The sequence below is a fragment of the Camelus dromedarius genome, chromosome 2, assembly GCF_036321535.1.
Source record: "Camelus dromedarius isolate mCamDro1 chromosome 2, mCamDro1.pat, whole genome shotgun sequence".
NCBI classification, from domain to species: domain Eukaryota; kingdom Metazoa; phylum Chordata; class Mammalia; order Artiodactyla; family Camelidae; genus Camelus; species Camelus dromedarius.
The window spans coordinates 98,937,199-98,955,161 of record NC_087437.1 but is presented as its reverse complement, the minus strand read 5'-3'; the positions used below and the strand labels follow the sequence as shown (position 1 = coordinate 98,955,161).

General features: G+C 38.3%; 1 pseudogene; it reads right to left on the bottom strand.

Moving 5' to 3' along the window:
* Positions 1–1,638: 1,638 nt before the first annotated feature.
* On the bottom strand, positions 1,639–2,478 carry LOC105086851 (small ribosomal subunit protein uS2-like; annotated as a pseudogene).
* Positions 2,479–17,963: the final 15,485 nt, after the last annotated feature.

Here is a 17,963-nt window from a genome sequence, read left to right as displayed (position 1 = left end):
GTCCTCTCAATTTGGGACCCTGTTCCCTGTCTCATCTTACTTCCCACAATTCCTTGCAGTATTCTCTTCTGGGTCTGGTCTCCTCTCTCTACGTTCAACAAGGTCATTTTCAAGTGCATTTCTTTGCCTTCCTTCAGTATTAGTGTCCGCCAGCTAGAAATGCATCTCCACTCAGTCAAGTATTCCTCTCCAAAGTCTTTCCAGCCCTTTAAGCTCAGAAACCTTTATTGCTGATTTCTCAATTGGATATAAGCTCCTCATCCTCTGAAATCTCGTGTGTGTGTGTGTGTGTGTGTGAGTGCATGTGACATTCTTATCTACCACTTTCAAATCTATTTGCATGATATTTTCTCACTATATAGTTCAGTAATTCTACTCCTGATGGCACGTTAAAAGCATCTGAGGAGCTCTTAAATATTATATACCTGGGCCTCAACTCAAACAAGACTGAGTGACAGAAGTTTTAAAAAAGCTACCAAGGTGAATCTAATACCACAGTTACAGCTTGATCATGCCTTGAAGACAGGGGCCACCTCTTCCTAGCCACCTCTACGCTGGCACAGAACTTCACACGTGAGTATATGGAATATGAGAATATGAGCTTAAATACCAATTTCATTCAGTGAAACCAGGGAAAGCTCATAATCTTAAGAAACGGCTGCACTATTCATCTTCTGACATTACAATATATAAAAAGTTCACTTCACTGTAACTTGACCTTCAATAGCACAGTGTCATGAATATTTGGAAGCAAGTTACCTAAATGTGCAAACATGAACAGCTGGACTGAAATTGAACACTGACTGAGTGACGTTAAATACTGGAGTCCAAAGAGGCAAGGCTGTGAATAAGACCTTTCAGTTCCAATGTTTGACAACTGATCCTTAATGCCAGAAAGGACCAAAGTAGCAGTAGACAAGTATGAAAAATACAGCATGAAGAATGTAGGCCATTTAGTAAAAGAATGACAATGCAAATATGTTAAAAAGAATTGGTCACAATAATATGCAACAAGTGGGATAAATATAGAATGCTGTTCTAATTCTCCAAATTAAATCATAAATTTATATAACTAGTGGGTTGCATTGCCTCTTTAGAAGCCAATGGTATTTAAATGCCTAAAGTTGTTTCATCTATGTGTCAAAATGATATGCTTTGATTTGCAATAGTCTTGATGGCAAGAGTTAATTATTTATATCATTGGCATCCCATCAGAAGAGATAATGTATTTTTAATCCAATTTTTCAGAAAGAAAATGAGAAGATACACCAGGTAACTTTTAATGTCTCTTCCAACCCTTAGAATGTTTAATTAAACTATTTCTATTGATCCATCTTCAAGGTCACTGATTCCTTCCTTGGTCGTGTGTCACGTCTACTGATGAGCCCATAGAAAGCATTCTTTATTTCTATTATTGTATTTTTTGACTTCTTCCATGTTCTTTTGATTCTTTCTTAGATTTTCCATTTTTCTGCTTACATTGCCCATCTATTCTTGCATGTTGCCCACTTTTTCCATTAGGACCCTTATGATATTAATCATAGTTACCTTGTTTATTTAAAAAAATTTTTTTAGAAACTGTTTATTTTCCATCAACCTTATTTCCACCATCTGTTTAAGGGTCTGTGGATGAACAGCCTAAGACCGCTCAGTGGTTGCTCCTCCTCATTCAGTGGCCTGAGTAGTGGGAGCTGCAGACAAGTCTTCAGTAGAAAACTACTGAGTAGGCCGAGGGCACCTGCACCTTTGGACCAGCCTGCAATCTTGGGTTGAGTGGCAGTGAACTCAAGAGCTGCAACAGTGTGTTTACTCTGAAATTCCTCCTTGGTCACAGCCTTTTCAGCAGCACCCTGCTCTTCCTTTTCAATCTCTTTAGGATTTCTTTAGAAGTAGAGGATAGGCATGACCTTCTGTGGGTGTTCACGGGAGGTGGTGGTGCCATGCATGTGCAGAACTTCCCAGGCCAGCGTCCACCACGCCAGACCAGCTAACTGAGCTCCCTGTTTGCTGCATGGATGACAAGGTCCACATAGCACAGAGGAGAGTCTGTGTGACACAGCACAGTGGTAGGTGGGAGACACTTCTGGGAGACACCGGTGGTCAGCACTGGGGTCAGTAACCACCAGAAGTCTCAGCTCCAGGAAGGCTGCCTGAATCTGAGTCCAGGTTCCAGGAGTGGAGTAATCAGCCATCAGAGTGGCTCCAATGGCAGCAGCAAACTTCAGCCCAGCTTGTTGGCCAATGTTCCTGGATGCGATGGCATTGAAATCAGCTGGGCTTTCCAAGGCAACAACGGCACAAACAGAGGCTTCTCTCAGGTTTTCTTCAGATTTATGACATCAATGCCATCCCTTTGCCTTTTATGATGTACTGTTCTATTTGGAAGCCAATGTTGGTGCCACCTAAGTGGGTTCCTGCTGCAAAGAGTTTGAGGACATTTGCCTCTTTCATTTGTAGGACATCAAGGGCTCTGGACATTGTGAAATTTTCCCTGTAAATTACAATAGGAACCTTGGACAGTGCTGTGTGTATGTACCTCTCTCTGAGTAGTGTAAAAAAGCTAACCATAGTTATTTTCAATTCCCCATCTGACATTCCCCAAATCTGTGTCCTCTCTGAGTCTGGTTCTATTGCTTGTCACTTCGGACTGTGTTTTTTCTTGCCTTTGGCAGGCCTTGTAATTTTATGTTAAAAGGTGAATTTGATATGTATGAATAATTAGAACTGAACTAAATAGGACTTTAGTGTGAAGATTCATGTTAGTTTTTGCTGTAGCAATAGGTTCTAGAAGATTCAAATTCCTCCAGTGTCCTTGCTGTGTTTTTCCTCTTGACACTGGGCTTCCCTGAGTATGCCTCCTCAGAGAGAGTCTACTTCTTGTAGGACTCAGAGGTGTAAGCCGCTGTCTTCCTGGAGCCCTGCGGGTATGATTGCGTGGTGGGGGCAAGGGAATGCATTCTATCATATTTCAGTTAAATTTCAGTGTTCTCATGGGCCTTGTCCTTGGACCATGACCTTCGCAGATGTTTCTCCATGGTACAGCTTCCCCTGCCCACCGCCCTCTACTCCCTTCCCTTGCTGCAACCTTTCAAATCTATGTCCTTAAAACTCTGATTCCTGTTGACTTTGTTTTTGTTTTCCTTCTTTAGGTGAAACAGGAAGTCTGGGGTGGGGGGACAGAGTGGGAGGAATTCCCTTCCACCAGCTGGGATAAGAATCTGAAAAGTCCTTTCCCCAGGACAGTATCCTTCGTTATGGTGAAAACCATTGGTTCATTTCACAATGATTATTCTTCCTTCCCCAGCCAAAGCCATGGGGATCTTTCTTGTATCGTCACAGTGAGAACCTAGTGGAGGCACCAGACTCAAAGCCCATGAAAATGTGGGGCACCTCTTAAGACTGCAGCCCCTGAAGTTTCTCACTCCTATCTTAGTCCACGTTCTGCTTTCAGCCATTCACCAAAATTACCTTTTCAGTGTTCCTACCAGTTTATGGCTCCAGCCACTTCTGCTCCAGGTCAGCAAGTCTCATCTGTGTCGCTCTGGATGAACTTGTCTCTTAAGATTTCTGCCTAGCAATTCGCCCTGCTACTTCAGTTCTCTGATGGGTTCAAGAATAGTCATGAACTTCCAGTTGGTTCAGTTTTTTCTTGTTGTAAGGCCACCGGTGACAACTTCCAAGTTTTTTGCTTGTGAAAGCTGAACCCAGAAGCCTAAGTTATTTCTAATTGTATATTTCTAAACTTGTAGGCACATGTAATAGTTAATTCCAAGAGTGAAAACTATTCTCTTAGAACTAAATATCTTGTCATTTAAGTACATTTTAAAACTAAAAAATTTTAAAAAGCTGTCAATGTTTAGCATTAGTTGACATTTAATGTTTTAAGTTTTTGTCAACTTTCACTGTCTCAACAGTGACACAGTGAAAATTGTTTTCAGTTATTTAATTTATGAAACATTTGCTCTTCAGTTAATAAGTGTAGCTACAGCAATCATTGCCATTTCATGAACTCTTTCTCAGAGGTTACACTGTTTACACTCCCATTAATCAAGAGTAATGTTTGTTCTTAATTTATTCTGTCAGTTTTTTGGTATTAATATATTACTTTAAATAACTCATCATATCTGAAAACTTGATTGAGTTCAGCATTTCACTACATATTTATAAAATTGTTTTGGTTTCTTAATCTAAAATACTTGGAAAATCACATTTAGTGCCACAATCTCAGAGTTCTTTTTTATTATTGAAGATTTTCTGGAATAAAGGGAAAGTATTGTTACTAACAGGATTCAGAACACACTACCCCAAAATGTGGCACTGTGACACACTGAATATTTTAAGTTAAAGGAATTGGAGAAACAGTGGGCGCTGGAAGGACTCTCCAGACTTCTCATCTGAAGCAGCTCATAAGACTCTCATGTAAAATGTGCCCTTGCTATTCCTGGAGTAAAGGAGCATCCTTATCCCTGAAGGTAAATGAACAGGTCTTGTTAAGTTTCCTCCAGTCTACTACACTTAGCTCATACCCTTCCTATCACATTTTCCCACAGTTTGTCACTCTTCACAAAATCCAGCATAAAAACACTCATGTTTTAACTGCTTATTTGGGTTTTCACTTTCTTATAAAGTTTTTGTGTCACATAAAACTTAAATAAATTTGTATGACTTTCCCTTGTTAATCTGTCTTTTGTTATGGAGATTCAGCCAAGAACCTTCAGCAGAAAGAGGGAAAAAGATATTTTTTTCTTCCTAACATTACAAATAAAAAAAAATTTTATCTTTTATTTCTGTTAGTATGAGGTGGTCACTGACACAGGTTGTAACAAACCACCAACATTATCCAAGTTTAAATGATCTTTATTTTGGTAGATTATAATGAAGGATTTCCTCATTTGAATGGCTCTATGATAATTTGATACTTTGTCTCACTTATCAGGCCAGTGTGTGTCAGAGATGGGACCATTTTGTCAAAGGCTGTGGTTTCAATCAGCCTATCTTGGAAGCAGGGTGCCTCTATATAACTCAATTACCTTGATGATTTCTTGAACTGCTCTCTAAGTATAGGCTTAAATAGAAATAAATGCAAATGAAGCTGTCTTCTTAGTTGTAGTAAACTGAACCCCTGAAATTCTGTGGGATGATGAAGAAGGTAAATTTTGAAGCCTGGTACTTCTGGGCGCAGTTCCTGAAGAATGGCTACTGATTGGGAGTTCTCATTTCTTCCAATGGAATGAAACTCTACAAAAAGGCCCCAAACTATTTTATCAGTCTGAACTCCCCGTACAGGTATTTGACTTGCCTAAGAGGAGAGTTTGTGAGATTTCTTCAAGGCAATTCTATCTCCCTGTCTCTCATAACTCTTTCACACATTCTCCTCTCTGCAAACACCTCCCACACCTCCCCACTCCTCCTCATTTTTAACTGATGGCCTTGTTTCTTATTTCATAGAAAAATACCAATCTTCCAACCTGTATCTGTAATCATATATCCTGCATTCCCTCCTGTAGTTCAACATGATGGGTTGTCCTTGGTCCTAAGGTCAGCTCCTCCTTTTGTGTACTGCCTCCCATCACCTCTCATTTGCTCGAAGACTTCACTCCTGCAATTGTCCCCTCTCTCTTCCACAAAAAAAGGGAAGAAAATAACAAAGAGCAACAAACTCACCTTGATTCCTCAGGTCCTTCAGCAACATTTTCCATTTCTCTGTTCCACCTTACAGCCAAACTTCTTAAGAACAGTTCTCTCATTGTCTACAATTCCTGTTTCCCCACACTCCCTTGACCCTCCTCCAATCTGCCTCCTGTCTCTTTCTCTCCAGAAGAACTGTTGTTCAAGGTCAACAGTTACCTCCATGCAGCCAAATCCAATAGCCAATTCTTAGTTCTGATATGACCTTACCTAGTAGCTTTTGGCCCACAAAGAGTTTTTGTTACAAACGATCATCCCTTCCTTCCTGAAATACTTTTCTTCACTCCATGTCGAGACCCTCCTTACTCTTGATTTTCTTCTGTCTCACTGGCCACTACTTCCCAGACTCCTTTGTGGAGCACAGTTCTGCTTTGCCTTCATAGTTTCTAGGTCAGTCTACCCCAGAGAATTTTTCTCTCTCTCTCTGTATATTCACTTTTCAGATAATGTCATTTAGTCCCACAGCTTTCAGGCTATCTTTATAAAAATTCTACAATTAATATCTGCCTACTCAACAAACAATTCCACATGGATATCTACAAGTTGTTCACACATAGATTGTTCAAAATTGACCTCTTGATTAAGTCTGTTCCTCCTCAAGCCTCTTCATTGCATACATTTGGGTCTTATTATTTGCTGAGTACTAATGCCAAAAACAGAAAGATGGTTTTAAAACCATTTTTAGTCGTTAAAAATGTGTTTTTAAAAATATAGTATGATATAATCTCTTCAGTATGAACTATACCTCTTTGGCTATAAATTTCTCTTATTTTAAAGGGATGAGAACTAACATACAAGTGTAGGAATTTTTTTCCTCCTTTTCCTTTTTAAACCAAGACACACTCATTCTATTTAGTCATTTAAAAGATAATTTGGGCTGTGTGTGGCAGTGGGTCTGGGGAAAGGAAGGGTTTCTAGAAGCCTGGACAGTGGACTGTGATGTGGAGTTGGGGGAGGGGGCAGGAGTCTGGCCCTGGGGATGTGATGTGGGCTGTGGGCTCCAGGCTCAGTGAGGGCTTGGGTTCCAGAATTCAGCTTAGTGCAGGTGACCAGACCCTTTGGAGTTGTCTGCAGCTTTGTAGTAAAAGCACTGAAGGTGAACAATGTATTTTGGGTAATGGGACAAAACTTAATTTTTGCAGACAAAACTTAATTTTTGCAGACAAAATCCTTTATGATGATACGGCCCTCAAAGAATGCAATCATAATGAGGAAAAGTTCACAATAGTTATGGTGACAAATCCCAAAGCGCTGACAACACCAGCCCCGGCTACCTGCCACCCAGTGATCAAATCCAGCCACCACTGCTGTGGTTGGTTCATCCCCAGCAGCAGCTGTGGCTCAAGTACCAGCCTCTGTCCTGGCTTTGGCTCCCACTTCTGCACCTGTACCCAAGGCTCCAGCATCAAGGCTGGCATCTTCTGGACCTGCACCTACTACTGCAACTAAACAAGGGAAAGCTGCACAGAAGCCAGCAGGGACACCTGTGACTGCTAGTCTAATTCCAGCCTCAGCACATTTAGGAGAGTCTTCTTGGCAAAAAAAAACATTTTCAGAGATATATGTATATTTATATATATTTTGCTTTTGAGGAGATTGAAAGGGACTTTTTTTCTCCTCACATGTTACATCAGTGCATTACATTAACTCTGCCCTGGACTCCGTGATATGATTTAGACTCATCTCTATAACTTGTAAAAGGTAGCACATTGTTAGAGGTGGAAAAGGACGGATATAGGAAATAGGGCACAGTGTGTTTCTGCTTAAATTAAATTGCACATCTATACAATGCATAGAATATTACACAACCAAAGTTCAGCCTTTGCAGGTCTTTATTTCTTCCATGAAATAGTAGGAAACATATCCTAGCTGTTTATTCTTAATATACGTTCAGAAGTTTAATGTCATGCCATGTTTTATATTTCTTTGACTTAACATTGGTTTCAGAAATAGTCTTTGCTACCTAGAATCTACAGTGTCTACTTCATGGCAACACTAGAGAATGGCTTTGTGGAACTGAGAAATATTTTGAAGGAACTGTAAAGAGAAATGCCATGTTAATGACTATCATTGCGACTTCAAATATGTATGACATTTGTGTACGACAGTACATTCTTTTGTGATAAATACTTGAAAATAGAAAAATCTTCTCTTTATTTATCTATCTTTATAGTTTGTACCTCTTAATCTCCCTCACCTATTTCTCCCCTCCCCTCTGGCAAACACCTGTTTGTTCTCTGTATCTATAACTCTAGCTCTTCTTTGATATATTTGCTTATTTCTTTTGTTTTGTTTTGTTTTTGGATTCCACATTTGAGTGAAATTATACAGTATTTGTATTTAAAGAGAAAGGAAACATTCTCTTTAAATGAAAATAATTACCAATTTAAAAAATGCCTTGACCATTGAATGTAAGACCCTTTTCTTAGACTATTTGAGAAGCTGTACAATTATAGTTACTATACATGAAAATAGTTTCTTGTTCCCCTTTTTTGTTTGTTTTGGGCAAAAATTGGTAATTGCGTTTCAAAATAATCACTGTTGGTTTTATTTTGATGTGTCCTTTGGGGCAATGTAACTTTTGAAGCCAACAAGGACATTCAGCAGTCACTTTCCCTGTCTCTTATCTTTCCCTCAGCAGAAATTCCCTCACCAGCAAGCTCTGAGTTCAAACTGTTGTCTTTCTTTTTCAAAATCCACAAATTTCTGATTGAATTAAAAAACTACTGGAAATGTTTCAAAACCAAGTTTCTGACATTTATAAACTTTTTTCCTTTATTAGATTAAGATATATGATAAATAAAGTCATTGATAATATAATACTTTGAAAAAGAGAAGAGGACAGAACTATATCTAGCATCTTTTATTGCGTCAAGGAGATGAGAACGATCTTTGAGAGATGCACCTGGAAACATATTCTGAAAAGCCAAAAATCAAGGTTTATATTGCATATTAAGAGTAAAATCTATAAAATCGTATAAAAGCAAAAAAAATGCCTTTTTAGTTATGAACATATGATATATAATTATCTACATAATATCTCTTGTATATTGTACAGGCATCTCAAGTCTAATGCTCCCTAAATAAAATTCTTAGTTTTTCTCCCAAACCTAATTATGTCCAAGGCTTTTTCATATCAATAAATGGTAGCATTAGTTATCCTTACTTATAAAAGCACTTTATTATTTCTTTGTAACACATGTGTTACAAACAATTCCCTAGGCTTTTGTGGGTGTTTTAATTTTGTATGTATTTCTGACATACTAAGGAACCTGGCTTTTATGTCATTGAATCTATTAGTATTTTCCTTTATGATTTACGCTATTAGCATCATGTTTGAAAAAGCTGTCTCTAAACAAGAGATGTTATAGGCATGCGTTCTATATATCGTGGATTCGGTTCCAGACCACCACCATAAAGGAAATATCACAATAAAGGGAGTCACATGAGTTTTTTGTCTCCCAGTGCATATGAAAGTTACATTTATGCTATACTGTAGTCTATGAAGTGTGCAATAGCATTATGTCTTTACAAATGTACATACCTAAATTTAAAAAAATATTTTATTGCTGAAGAATGCTAACCGTCATCTGAACCTTCAGCAAGTCACAATCTTTTTGCTGGTGGAGGATTTAAAATATCATGAGAATTACGAAAATGTGACACACCGACAGGAAGTGAGCAAAATGGTGCCAATAGACTTGCTTGACAGTGTTGCTGGAAACTTTAAATTTGTAAAAAATGTCATATCTGCAAAGAACCATAAAAAATAGTATGCCTGTTATCTGTATTATTTTAGAATTCAACTTGAGGATCTGATGTGCCTGATCTATTCCATGGAAAATTTTTTAACTTGATCAAATAGTTGGTTCAAACCCCTATTTGGGGTTCTCTTAGAATTCAACACTGAATTGTCTAGAATAACTGTGAGAGAGAAATTGGGATGATGGTGATAGTGACGGTACTGGAAGTGGTGGTCATGTTGTGCTGATGGAGAAAATGGTGGTGATGAGGTAGTGATGACAGTGGTGTTTGTGGTAGTGGTGGTGGAGTTAGGCACGATGGCAGTGGTGCTTGCCTTTCTACACAGATCACAGAAATGACCTGTTTTATACCTAGGCTACCTGATCTTTTAGTGCTTCAGAAAATATATTTAGTGTCATCAGACACAATATAATTAAATTCTACTGTGTTATGAACTGAATTATGTACCCCTCAAATCCACATGGTAAAGTCCGAACTGCCAGTACCTCAGAATGTGACTGCATTTGGAGATAGGGTCTTTGGGGAGGCAATTAAGGCCAAAATCTAACATAACTGGTGTCCTTACAAGAAAAGGAGCTTAGGACACAGATATACACAAGGGAAGACTATATGAAGACACAGGGAAAAGAGGGTCACCTACAAGCCAAGAAGAACAGCTTCTGAAGAGACCAAACCTGCCCACACCTTGATCTTAAATTCCTAGCCCCCATAACTGTGAGAAAACACATTTCTGCTGTTTAAGCTGCCCAATCTATGGTACTTTTTAACGGCAGTCCTAGCAAACTAACACATACTGCACATGTTAGGCCAAAAAACATTTTGGGAGATGTTACCCATTGTTTTCTCAATAGTTTTCATGGATCTTTCGTAGTGGAAGCATCTCCCCCAGCAAGTTGTGATTATAATGTTTGAAATATAAATATAAATATAAATATAAATATAAATATAAATATAAATATAAATATTTAAATTGTGGACCTAAGCTTAGGCAAATTCTGTTATTGGAACAAAAGTCTGATCCAGGGTTAAGGGAAACTGACTGTATTGGACTCTAAAGATGGTAGATTATATTCTAATGTGGCTTAGAAATGTCATGGACTATATTTTGCAAGCAATTTAAGGGATTTTCAAGGACAATATTGACAGTACACATTTTGTCACATCACAAGTTGACTCCAGAACTGAGCCCTCCTCTAAAATTTCTTCCACTATAAATCACAAAGGAAAAGTCTTAGTTTGAGCCAGACATAAAAAGAATTCATACTTATAAGTTAGGGTATAATTATTCAACTTCAAAAGAGCCAGTGTTTTTGGAAAATACTGAATTGATCTGGAACATTAAAAACGTGGTAACTTTTTTACAACTTTTTACAAATCAGCTGTAATGTACCAACACATTTTGGGGACTACTTCAGTTAGGCAAAATGCCACTTATCTGTCTTGTGATTGCTATGTTTCCATAGAATTCACATCAAAATATAAACACTAATATACCATTTGACTATTGTGTCTCCCCTTAAAGAATGTGTCTGCAAAATCAAGTTTCTGTAGCATATATGGACTAGCTCTCTAACCATCAGAGATTACTGCATTGCCCAAGTCTTGGGTCTCCTTTCATTCCTACTGGATTCTGTTCAAGACACTCTGGAGTTCTAATAGCCCCAACCATTTAATTTATTCAATCTGCAGATTCTTGCTTTGGCTAGCTCTGTATAAACATTTTATTTTTCTTAATAAAATAAACTCTTATTTCAAAACCACTCTTTGTGTGGGCAGAGAGGGCTGTGGTAGAGCCTTGTGAGGAGTAAAATATTTCTCAACACCAGAAAAATACTCATGACTTTTTCAAAGGATGTTTCCAATTAAAAAAAAAATCAACCTCAATCATTGGAGAGGAGATAGAGATGGCAGTTTATTTGAAGTTGATAATTTAATTTTTTCTTCTGAAAAATTGCCTCCACTTAAAATATATCATGAAATAGGAGTTTTATGAAAATATTGTTAACTCGTTACTTTTGATTATTCTTATACCACTCATTAAGTGCTTCAAAGTAAAGCCCATAACCACACTTACTTTCTTCTCTCTTCTCTGCACTGCACTGTCCTGTTCCTACACTCTTGAACAGAATTTTTCAAATCAGGTTGGCATATTTGCTTTCCTACCACAGCAGTAACAGAAACGTCTGGGAGATGACGTGCCTGGGGACAAGCATGAGTCATCATATTTCTCATACTCTGTTTCTTATAACAGAGCTATTTGTAATCTCTGTAGACTTCACTTATTTTTCTAATTACAATGTCAACCCTCTGTAGCAATACTTGTCTATTTGAAGCAAACTTTTAAAGTTGAATCCTACTAAAGTGTATTCTGAGACATACAGATATTTTTTCAACAAGAAATCTATTTCATTGAATACACTTCAAACTAAAAATCTATAAATTTACATTAGGACACCAATTCTGACCGGAGAGGAGGAGAAAGAGGAAGCTGAAACAGAGATGCAGGCTTGGCCAGGAAAGTGGGGCGTTGGGATCTTGTCATCCCTGAAGAGGAAGGAAGAGAGTGCTTCCAGAAGGAAGTTCCCCACAGTGTCAGATGTGTCAGAGAGTTCAGAAAATTAGTGACTAACAAACACCATTTGATTTCAACAAAAAAGTTGAGAGCAGTTTTAGGCAGGTTTGCAGGGAACTCAAATAGCTAAGAGTTGGAGGTAAACAAGATACTGGAAAGCAGAAAAATCTAGTGTAGAGAGCCCTTTCGTGAAGTTTGACAGGGAAGGAAAGAGAGAGGAGGGAGTAACAGCTTGGAGATGTGGGGCTGAGAGATTACAGAATTATCAACCTTGGGAGACATTAGAGAACTTCTCTAAGAAAAGGAAAGAAGGAGCCAGAAGAGAGGGAAAGAAGGAAGACTCAAGAGGGGAAAAGGATAACCCATGCAGCTGAGAGACCCTTAGGTGGCGGGAGTAGATAAAGTCAGATGGGTTTCATTTTTACAGGAAGAGAAACTCTACACCATCTTGACAGAAGTGAGAAGGAATTAGTGGGTGACAAAGATAACATTGGAGTATATTGCTGTATCTATATCAGGACTGCACATGTGTACACGTTGCTACTTGCTGTTTCTGAAATGCACCTCCGCAACTTCCTCCCTCCATGTACATGTATCTCCTAGTCTTGTTGCCAGACACAGCTCAAACATCATTTCTGGAAAGCCTTCTTTGGCAGGTGCAGTCTGCTTTGCTAGTTTCTCCTCCTTGCTCTCAGATGCTCCTTTATGCACATTTTGTCCTGTAATAGTCATTTATTCGTCAGTCTTCTCGTTTAGACAGCAAACACTTTGAAGGTAGAGGCATATTTTATGTGCCTTTGTATCACAGAGCCTTACACACTTGAGGAACTTCATCTGCATTTGTTAAATCAGCAACCACTTCTGCTGAGTTGAAATGAATGGCCCTGGGCACACCTCTGAACACTGTGAGTGGCAAGGCTTGGGTGTGGAGGTGATCCTCCTGTCCTTTCTTGCTGTCAGTTTCTGCTCCTGGCTTGACTCGCTATTTTTTCTAATCATCTCTCTGCAGCTGTTATTTTGAGCTTGGCTTTACTCCAGGATCCGTGAACATGGCTTCACTCAGCCTCTTTCTCCATTCCAAAAAGTCACCCCAAGTAACAGCTTTTTAATTACATGTTAGGGTTTGATGGGGAAAAGCAGAAATGTGCGAAACAGGAATCAGTGCACAGTGGAGTACTAAAAACTGTCATATAAACCAGTTAAAAATCTCAATGACAATCAGACAATCAATTTCTACTTATAGAAAAACTTTCTCATGAGAAAACGGCCTGCCACCCTTTACAGGGGCTGCCCAATCCTTATCTCTCTCCAGAATTCCTTCTCTACTTTTCTCCCCAAGCCATGCCACTCACTCCTCTCCACAAGGATTATAGTAGGTGGAATAATGGTTCCTCCAAGGTGTCCATGTCTTAATCCTCAGAACCTATGAATGTGTGGCAAAGGGGCAATTAAGATTGCAAGTCAGCTGACCTCACAATGGGGAGAGGAGCCTGGATCATCCAGGTGGATTCAATGTAACCACAAGTGTCTTTAAAAGTGAAGAGGGAGGCAGCAATTTCAGTAAGACTCCACCAGCCACTGCTGGCTTTCCAGATGAAAGGGGCCACAATCAAGGAATGCTGGAGCCCCACGATGCTGGCAAGGGCAAGAAAATGCATTCTCCCCTTGAACTTTCAGAACAGGACTCAGCCCTCTTGACATCTTGACTCCAGTCCCCTGAGACCTGTGTTGGCTTTCTAAGTTACAGAATTGTAAGATAATAAAGTTGTGTTGTTGTAAACCATTGAGTCTGTAATAATTTGTTCAGCAGCAAATAGAGCACAAATATAAGGACCAAGATAACAAATCCAAATCCATTTTGATGTGAAATATCTTAAATCTTTTGGCTCAAAATCTGCTTCAGCCCCAGCTCTGGGACTTTGTTTTGCCAAATTAAAAAGAACATTAACAAACTTTGCTTTACAAAACAGTTATCTATCCCTAAGAAGAATGAAAAGGAGCCTTCTTGTACTTAAGCCCTCTGATCATGTTTATGACAACATTTTTCATTTCTATCACAAATACACTGTTTGATACATGACTCCAGAAATAACATTGTTCCTCTTCCAGGAAGACAGTAATATATTACATTGTTCATTTTAAATGGGGATGTATAAATAATGTGCCTATTAAAGGGAAGGGAGAAGAAAAGCTTGAGGAATAGGAATTTTTTAAAATGTTGATTTGCCAAACTCTTCCAATTTGATTCTTACAACACTTACAACTAATTATTGAGAGAGCAGAGTATTAAAGTTTAATAAACTTGAGCAAAAACATCCTACACCCACTTAACCCTTTCAGTTATTCAAACAGAGCTTCCTACATTGGACAGGAGTAAAGGTCTAAGGCAACCCTTCCCATTGTGGAAACAAATCACTTGGAGATCTTTTTAAAATGCAGATTCTAATTCAGTGGCTCTGGGTGGGAGCGGAGATTCTGAGGTCCTGACTTCTAATGTGTTCCTAGTTAATGATGTGGGTCCAGGGACCAACATCAAGTAGTAAATTCATAGGGGACATTGAGGGTCACAGTAAAACCGAATGCTTGAGTTCTATGATTCTATAAATTAAACACATCAAAAAAAAAAGGATATGCTCACTGAATCTCAGTTTATGTAGCAAAGAGAAAATTCTATGAAATTATTATTTGGGATTGAGAGTCATTTTATGATAAGACTTTAAGATTATGAATTCCATTTGCAATTGCTTATTGCATCATTAAACAATTCTTTTTTCAGTGACAAGCTTAGTGTTCCCCCATCTCAAGCCTCTAGTGTGTGTATCAAACATATGTTTCATAATAGATTTCTATTATGCGCGCCAGGAAATGGTAGCATTATGTGGTCAGATGCCATCAGCTAGTTCCTTTCCCACTGCTGTCATTGCCTGAGAGATATTCCAAGTCTCCAACAGAAGTCTTGCATTTGATTCCACATCCAACATGTTACAGGAACAACAGTAAGTACCTCAATTCTGATCCTGTTACCTAGACATAAAAAAATACCAATATTTGTTAGCAATGCTTACAAAACCCCGCCCCCGCCCCCATGGTCCATCTCTTGCCTAGCTCTTCAGTCCCATCGTATGCCAATCTCTCTCCCTCACTGAATCATCTCCAGCCACACTGTTATTATTCCATTTCTTTCAGTATTTCACTTTACCTCCCACCTCAAGACTGTTTATGATTTTCTCTCCCCGTAAATACAACCCTCCCCAAACTCCTCACTTTAATGCTTAATCATTTTCCCAATCTCAACTCAAAAGTCACCTTGTCAAAATCTTTTTTGACTCAGACGAAGTCACACATCCTTGCCATACAATCTCACAAGCTTCTTGAAATGCACTTATCACAGCTTGTAATTATATACCTGAGTGATGTTGGTCACACTTTTTCTCCCTAGATGACCACATGTTCCATGAGGGCAGGTCTATGTATGGCCCCACCACATTGCATTCATACTGCCTAGCACAGTAGAAAGCATTTAATAAATGTTGATGAAAGAACAAATGCAAAATTTAATTTTTTTAATGGGCCTAATTAGCTAACATCAGGGTCAGGGACATACTGTCTAAAAGAAAAATGGTTGGCTTAGAAATGAATTTTAGAACAAAACTTTTTAGTTTGTTGATGACTGATAATGTGTTAGCCTGATCAGTTCTTACCTTTAGATCTGTTTATTTGTTCATTTTTTTATCCATCACCAGGGACTATGCGAGGTGCTGGGAACATGGATATGGGTCTAGCGGTCATCTGATCCTTGCACACATTCCCTGTTGTCTGAGCAATGCTCAAAGAACCAGAGAGAGGCTTGTGTACAGTTTTCAGCTGTGTCTAAATCAATGACTACAACAGAGACTATGAAGTCAGGGCATGGTTAGAATCCAACTCATGTCATTTCCATTTCCAGGATAAAGACCTGTGTGGACTGCCTGGTCTATGTTTTAAATGATAGGAGGGCTAAACATTATTCTACTACAGTGAAGCAAGACATAGCCTTTTGCCACCTCCTCCCCACTAAGTGTTGTTTGCAAATTCAGTGATGATCAGAATATGTCATGTAAATACTTAAATGAAAATAGTACTTAACACACTTCAAAACCCTAGAGGAATAGCATTTCCCTTATAGGTAGATTTGAATGCAGAACAGGCATTTTGATGTTTCCCCTAAACTCACAATATAGAATTTTACCCATGTATTTTTAAATTTTGAAATGAATAAAATATAAACAAAAAATGGATGATTTTCATCCTAGTTTTAAAGAAATTCTTTGTTAATGTAGAGTCAAGAGGCCCTTTATGAGACTTCAGGGCTTTGCCAAAAGTGATAGTTTCCAGTCAAAAGAAAAAAAATGATACTGATTTTGAAGATTCCTTCATAAAACAAATATTTATTGAATTCTGCTTTTCCTCCAGGCAGCCTCTTAGGGAAAAATGTTCTTATACTCATGGAGTTTATGTTTTCATTAGGAGAAACTAACAAGTTAATGACACAAAAAGGGAAGTATTATGAAGACAGTGCAAGAGTGTATCAAGACAGAGTTACGGGGTAGACTGACCCGGAAAGGAGACATTTGAGCTGAGATGTGAATCCTGGGAGGAAGAATGCCTTGCAAAGAGCTGGAGAAAGGACAGAGGGACAAGGAACGCAGAAGACCCAAAGCAGAAACCATGGTGGCATCTCAGAGGAACAGAAAGAAAGGGTCAGGTGGCCCAAAGTTGAAGAAGGAGATTGTGCAGGGATCATGTAGGTTTGATTTCTAATTGCAGTTGGAAACCACAGATTTTTGAGCAGCAGTGGTGTAAAGTTTAAAAAATTACTCTGGTGCTAATAGAAAATAAAGTCTAACTGAGCAAGGGAAGATGGAGGGAGATCAGTTCGGTTATTGCATTAGACCAAGGAAGAGCTGGTAGAAGCTTGAATCAGAGCAGTAGCCATAAAACTAGAGTAAAGTTCTTGGAATCGAAATGCAACTCTACACATAAATACTTCAAATAAATTCTAGTTGAGCAGGCATCTTACATAGGAAGGCACTCCATCAGGCAACTGCCATTCTCTGCAGACTACTATATCAAAGCATGCTATAGTGAAGGCTAAAGTAAGATTTATTTCATATATAGGTTCAGTCAACAGACAGTACTTTGAGTTCAGCCAGTATGTTGGATTCAGCCAACCATCTTTTCAATACTTGCCTTTAGTTACAAATGTGCCAAGGCATTGAAAAGGGATTACTATGATTCTATTATAACTTTCTGCAAACACATCCCCTATAATTAATGAAACGTGATGTCAATAATGCCTCAGCAAGGTACTCATTTTAGTAAAAGAAGTGGTAACTTCATACATTGACAAGATTAATCTTCTAATCAGATAATGGGAAGGCAACTAAAAATTATTTAGGATCTTGAGTATTTTAAAATTTGGAACGCATTCTCTAAATACAAGTATTACCAAATAAGTGATACTTAGAAGCCAGAATAGCTTTCTAGTTCTTATTTCACCCTGTTGTCCAAATCATTGTCCAAAATACTTGGAGACCACTGCACCTGCTTTTCTTACATTGGAGAGCCTAATACTTCAATGTACACAATCACCTGTATAACATGTTTAACCCTTTCATGCTAGGCTTTGATTGGAGCCCATTTTACTTTCATCATCAAATACATTAATATTGTTAATCACTGGAGTATAACACAGCAAAACTTTGTTGATTTCTTTAATTAGAATTTATGTAATAAATAAAATTTTACACTGCCATTGTGCTAGATGGGACTGAATTTATAACACTATTTAAAAAATTACAAGTACCTTTAGTGGCAGTAAATGAATATATTTATTATTATTATTAGAATAATAACAATATTGATAATAATATTTCCAAATCATAGTTTCCACTAAAGG